General features: G+C 35.5%; 1 non-coding gene across 1 annotated transcript; it reads right to left on the bottom strand.

The window, feature by feature from the left end:
- Nucleotides 1-5,667: 5,667 nt before the first annotated feature.
- Nucleotides 5,668-5,774, bottom strand: LOC141675483 (small nucleolar RNA R71). The gene has a single exon (XR_012556133.1). It is a non-coding gene; the product is annotated as a small nucleolar RNA R71 (small nucleolar RNA).
- Between the last annotated feature and the right edge of the window lie 366 nt (nucleotides 5,775-6,140).

The raw sequence follows: 6,140 nt of genomic DNA, 5'->3' as shown, positions 1-6,140 counted from the left end.
CTCATGCTTAACGACTAACAATATCTCGGGGATCTCTAGTGATATTTTAAGTTATCGATATCTCAGAGAGCTCTAGTGATGTTTTGAATTATCAATATCTCTAATCTTCATGTCTTCATTTTGGCTTGTCGATATCTCTAAGACTTCTCTAAAAGCTTTTCTTGACTTCTCGATAAGTCATTCTGGAGTTCTCAAATGACTTCTCTATAAGACTTAATCTGTGACTTGTAGATTTCTTGACTTAAAATGTTTTTCCCAAAATAGATTTATTCAACACCAAGCTTCTTCACATTGTCTCTGAGGCATGATCTTCATGATCTTCTTCCAGGGTTTATTCTCATGGTTGAGACTGTTTATATAAAAATACTCCAATATAATCTATTTACACTTTTATAAACTCAAGTGATATAATACATAATGCAAACTTAGATTATCATACAACTTACTTAGGGCTGTCAATTTTGACTTAGTCTTGATAAAGTACAAATATGTCTTGCACAACAGTACTTTAAATTTGGCTTCTTTCTATTCACCATCTCAAATGTGTTTTTCCATGCCTGTTGATCATTGTTGCATTTTGTGTTAAGCAAGCAGTTTGTACAGCCTCATCCCAGAAGTAAGTAGGCAATCTTGCTTCCTCTAGCATGGTTCTTGTAGCTTTTATTAGAGTTCTATTCTTTCTTTCAACCACTTCATTTTTTATGGAGTTCCAGGAGCAGAAAACTTTTTTTTTATCCCCTTGAGTTTGCAGAACTCTTCCATAGAACTATTCTTGAATTCAGTTACATTTTAACTTCTGATGATCTTCACTTTGTATGTTGATCCTTTTTCCAGTTCTCTTACATGATCGAGAAGAATGGATGGAGATTTATCCTTGGTATGCTGAAAATACACTCATGTGTATCTTGTATATTCATCAACAATTATGAGTGCATACATCTTCTTGGAAATTGACATAACATTTACTGGACCAAAGAGATCAATCTGAAGTAGATTATATGGTTCAAGAATGGAGGATTCAGTTTTACTCTTGAAAGATGTTTTCCTTTGCTTGGCTTTCTGGAAAGAGTCACACAAGCCATGTGGAGGAAATATTGCATTGGGAAATCCTCTCACAAGATCTTCCTCACAAGTTCATTGATATTATTGAAATTGAGGTGAGAAAGTCTTTTATGCCAGTTCCAGTTGTCTTCCACGGATGCTCTACTAAGTAGAAAAACTTCTGATTCATCAATATTTATGGAGACCCTGGCTTCATATAAACTACCATGTCTTACACCAATCATTGTAATCTTGCCATCAGACTTACTGATAATTTCACAATGCTCCTCATAGAAATTCACATGGTAACCTCTGTCACAGATTTGACTCACACTGATCAGATTATGCTTGAGTCCTGCAACTAGAGGTGCATTTTCAATGATGACATTTCCAACTTTGATTTTTCCATATCCCAAGATTTTTCCTAAGTTTCCATCTCCATAAGAAACACTTGGGCCAGCTTTCTCCTCAAATTCTGATAGAAGGGATTTATAACCATTCATGTGTCATGAGCATCCACTGTCCAAAACTAGAGTATTCATGTTGTTACCCTGCAATTAGTATTTGAAATCAGTTACTGTTTTAAGGACCCAAACTTGCTTGGATCCTTTGGCCTTTTTAAGTTTGTTAACATATGCAGCAGAAGACTTTTTATCAGAGTTTATGTTAACATTCTTACTATCATTATTTACATATGCAGAAACAGATTTTACTTTATTTAAAGAGGGTTTCAGTTCATAATAATCATAATACAAATTGTTATACTCTTTACATGTATAAATAGAGTGCTAAACACTACCACGATGAAAACAAGGACTATGTGGTTTATATCTAACTATTCTATTCCTAAACTCTGATTTGGGAGGAACATTATTCATCTATTTATTCTTCCTGCAAGAATTAGCAAGATAATTAGTACTATCACAGTTCAAACAAGCCTTTCTAGGTGCATTGGGTGGAGTTACATAATTACCATTCTTATTAACACCTACCTTGCCATTTCTATTTTTTCTACACCTTTTCTTCTTGTCTTTCATGTGTAAATCCTTCAGCTTTTGCTTAAGCTGTTTCTGAGTCATTAAACCAATATTTATTGATTTTGTGTGAACCTGTTCACTCTTATTAGTAATTAAGTTTGATCTAGGTGCTAAGGTTGAACCTACCTCATTAAATGAGTTAATAGTATTAGCACTTGGATTAAACTTAATGGTCTTCAACTGAACCTTGTTCAGTTTGACCTTAGTATCAGTACTTACTGGTTTATTTTTCTCAGTTTATTTTTCAATTTTCTTATCAGAACTAGATCTATCATCATCCTAATCCTGATCCCCAACAGCCATTCTCTAAAATTCCCTGAATTTTTCCAAAGTTTAATAACCTCTTTTTCTTTAATTAACTCATTTTCTAGATAATCATGCTTTTTTAACAATTTTTCTTTAACATAAACAACATTATCTCTTTCTTTTAAAATTTCTAGCATGGAAAGCAACTCAATTTCTAGGTGATCATTCCTTTTCTTTAACTCAGAGTTTTCACTCTTGATTCTATTGTTCTCTAAGGTTTGATCCATATAACTAACACGTAGAGATTTAAGAAACAGTCTTAATTCATAAATATCATCAGTGTCAAAAGCGAGCGTAGTCGGAGGTACCTTTAATTTAGCATTGTCAACCTCAGTATCAGCATTTGCCATGAGAGCATAATTGACCTCTTCATCTAATTCTGATGAATCATCCCAGTTTTTCTTCTTTGAGATAAAGGCTTATTTTTTCTCAGGTTTGAGTTTTCTGCAGTCAGCTGCAAAATGTCCAATTCCCTCATAGTTGTAGTATCTTTCCTTTGACTTGTCAAATTTTCCAGATTTTGATTTCTTCCAGTTAGTATTTCTTTTGTTGTTCCTCTTATCAGAGTTTAAGAAACTGGAACCTTTTCTGAAAAATCTTCTCCCTTTCTTGAATTCTTGTAGACCATCTTCTTGAAGCTTTTAACTAGTAGAGCAACCATTTTCTCCATGTCTTCATTGTTGTCTTGATCACTGTCAATATCTGATTCATTATCAGTATTTAAGTTATCATTAGAGTTCGATGATTCAGTATCTGACTTTGCAATCATAGCTTTTCCTTTGGAGTAGCCTTTTTTTCTAGCTTTCTCCTTTCGCTTCACTTCAACTTTGAGTGCAACTGGTCTAGACTTGGATCCTTTTCTCTAGCTTCTTTGCTCCATCTCTAGTTCATGAGTTTTCAGTATTCCATAGTACTCATCTAGAGGTGTGTCATCAAGTTGATAGTTATCCCTTATTGATGTGACCTTAAAGTCCCACTTTTCAGGGAGAGCAAGTAGAAACTTCAAGTTTGAGTCCTCTAAATCATATTCCTTGTTGACAAGAGATAAGTCATTAAGCAGCTTTTGAAATTTGTCATAGATCTCAGTTAAGCACTCATTATCTCTTGAGTCAAAGTGCTCATATTCTTGAGTAAGTATTATCCTCCTATTCTCCTTGATAAAAATTGTGCCTTGTGTTGAGTGGCATTTATGACAGTATATAACACTCTGTAAAGCTTTGAATTGTTGTTTTTTACTCGAGTTGTTAGTATTTTTAACGTTTTTTGTAGTGTTTTGGCATTTCAGGCATTTATCAGGAATACAGGTGAATTAGCATTGTTTTGATGCTAATATGGTGTTAGGTTGATGTCCAGAATAAAAGCTCGTGAAAAGACCAACTCAAACCAACAAGAAAAGAAGAAGTCAGAAATTTCTCCGGAGAGATGGTGCGCCCGTGCTGTAGTAGCGCGCCCACGCCCAAAGAGCAGAATGTCAGCGCGCCCGCCCTGGTGAAGCGTGCGGCCGCGCTTGGTCGAGAAAATTAAATCTTGTTTCTTCTCGAATTTTGATCCGTTGGACTTCTACTCTGCATGGGCTGCTATATATACATAACTTATGTTCGTTATTCATAACAAGACGTACCAGAGCTTAAGGAAAAGTTGTAAGAAGACCGTAGAGCACAATTCAACCAAGGCGAAGAAGATCTAGTTTATTCTTGTGATTCTTTTTTCAAGTTGTAACTTTAGATGCTAGTTTTCTTATTCGTGAACCTATACTCTTGTTTCGTACTTGGTTTATTATTTATTCAGTATAAAGACTACGTTTATTATACCATGCTTTCATCGGAACCCACGTTGATGATGAGTCCGATTATGGGCTAATCATTATCGTGGGGTTCTAACAGATTTATTTATGGATGTCTTTAGTTAATTTGTTTCGATGCCTTAGTGTGTGGTGATTGTATGATAATCTAGTATTGGTTGTGCTTATTCGTCTTATGAGCATCGCGAACTTATAAGATAGTGTGTTAATCTTTAATAAAGTGAAAGTGAATTTACGGGTTTAGAACTTGCCATGCTAGCATAGGTTCATGTATTTGATATGCATGAGTCGTAGGTAATTTTAACCATCTTACTTGCCCTATGTAATCACGATAGATAACTTGTGTGTTAAACCGTTATGTTGTCAAATTCTATAGACATATAGGGTCTCAATATAATTGGTGTCTATTCAGCTTCTATCTCTTTTATGGATGTCTGGTAGTATGGTACCCGTACAAAAAAGTTGGTGTTTATCAGTTTCGTGTTATCTGATTAGTATCATCACCATTACATGTAAAGGTTAAGAATAAAAAGGCTATTGAATGAAGTAATTAATGAAGTTAGAATCTCATGTTTGTGTCATATATTATTTAATTCTCTTTACTCTCGTAGTTTATGTTCTTTAGTATAATCTCTTAGTTAATTGTAGTTATAAACAACCTCAATTTGTTACTCGTCTTAGCATTGAATAATAACCATACCAGTGTTGCATAGAAACATTGATTGAAATTAACCTAAACCAATCCATGTCGGAACGAACTAAAATTTATTCTATATTACTTGTGATCGCGTATACTTGCGTGAAAATTAGCGCGTGTTCTAGCCCTAGCAAGTTTTTGGTGCCGCTTCCGGGGATTTCAGTGTTAATTTTTAGTTTATGTGTTTTTCATCATTGGGTGTTAAAGTTCAGTGACTCGGACATTGTTACTTACTAAATTCTTTGTTGTGTTTCAGGTACTCTAGCGAACGTGTATGCATACACGTTCTCGGTCTTGTAAGAAAACACTGGATCAAGCTGAGCAAGAAGTTATAGTCGAGGAGAAAGTTGAAGAAGAGATCCTAGTTGAGAAAGAAGAAGAGGTTCTTATTGCAATGGGAGAACCAGAAGGAAATCCAAAGGCTTTGATGGACTACTCTCAACTGAAGATCAATGATATTCAGTCTAGCATTGTTCGACAAGCCATCTCGGCTAATACCTTTGAGATCAAGTCGAGCATGATTCAGATGATACCAAAACTCAGTCCAATTTGGGGGTTCTCAGACAGAAGACCCCAACATGCACATCAGATATTTCATCGAGATATGCGACACTTTCAAGTTCAATGGTGTTTCTGAAGATGCTATTAAGTTGAGGCTTTTCCCATTCTCTTTGCGGGATAAAGCTAAGTGTTAGTTACATTCTCTACCACCAGGATCTATCACCAAATGGGAGGATCTTGCTCAGAAATTCTTAACTAAATTATTTCCTATGGCGAAGACTGCTGCAATTAGAAACGCACTTACTCAATTTGCTCAACAATCTGGAGAATCTTTATGTGAGGCTTGGGATCATTATAATGAGATGCTTAGAAAGTGTCCTCACCATGGGATGCCTGACTGGATGATCATTAATTATTTCTATAATGGTTTGGGTGCTACTTCTAGACCCATGCTTAATTCAGCATCAGGAGGAGCCTTGTGGGCTAAAAGCTATGATGAAGCTTATGAATTGATTGAAATGATGGCTGTAAATGAATACAAGAATCCTACTCAAAGACTATCTCAGGCCAAGGTAGCAGGAATTCTGGAGTTAAATACAGCTACTGCTATAGCTGCTCAGCTTAACGCTTTGATGATGAAGGTGGATTCTTTGGCTAATTATGGAGTTAATCACATCACTAGTGTCTGTGAGCTTTGTGATGGTGCCCATGAGATGGAGCAGTGTGCTATTTCTAGTGAATCAGCTCAGTTCATGAG

The sequence above is a fragment of the Apium graveolens genome, chromosome 7 (assembly GCF_009905375.1).
Source record: "Apium graveolens cultivar Ventura chromosome 7, ASM990537v1, whole genome shotgun sequence".
In the NCBI taxonomy this organism is placed as follows: domain Eukaryota; kingdom Viridiplantae; phylum Streptophyta; class Magnoliopsida; order Apiales; family Apiaceae; genus Apium; species Apium graveolens.
Note: the sequence above shows the minus strand (reverse complement) of the source record. Positions and strands in the feature narration are given on the sequence as shown.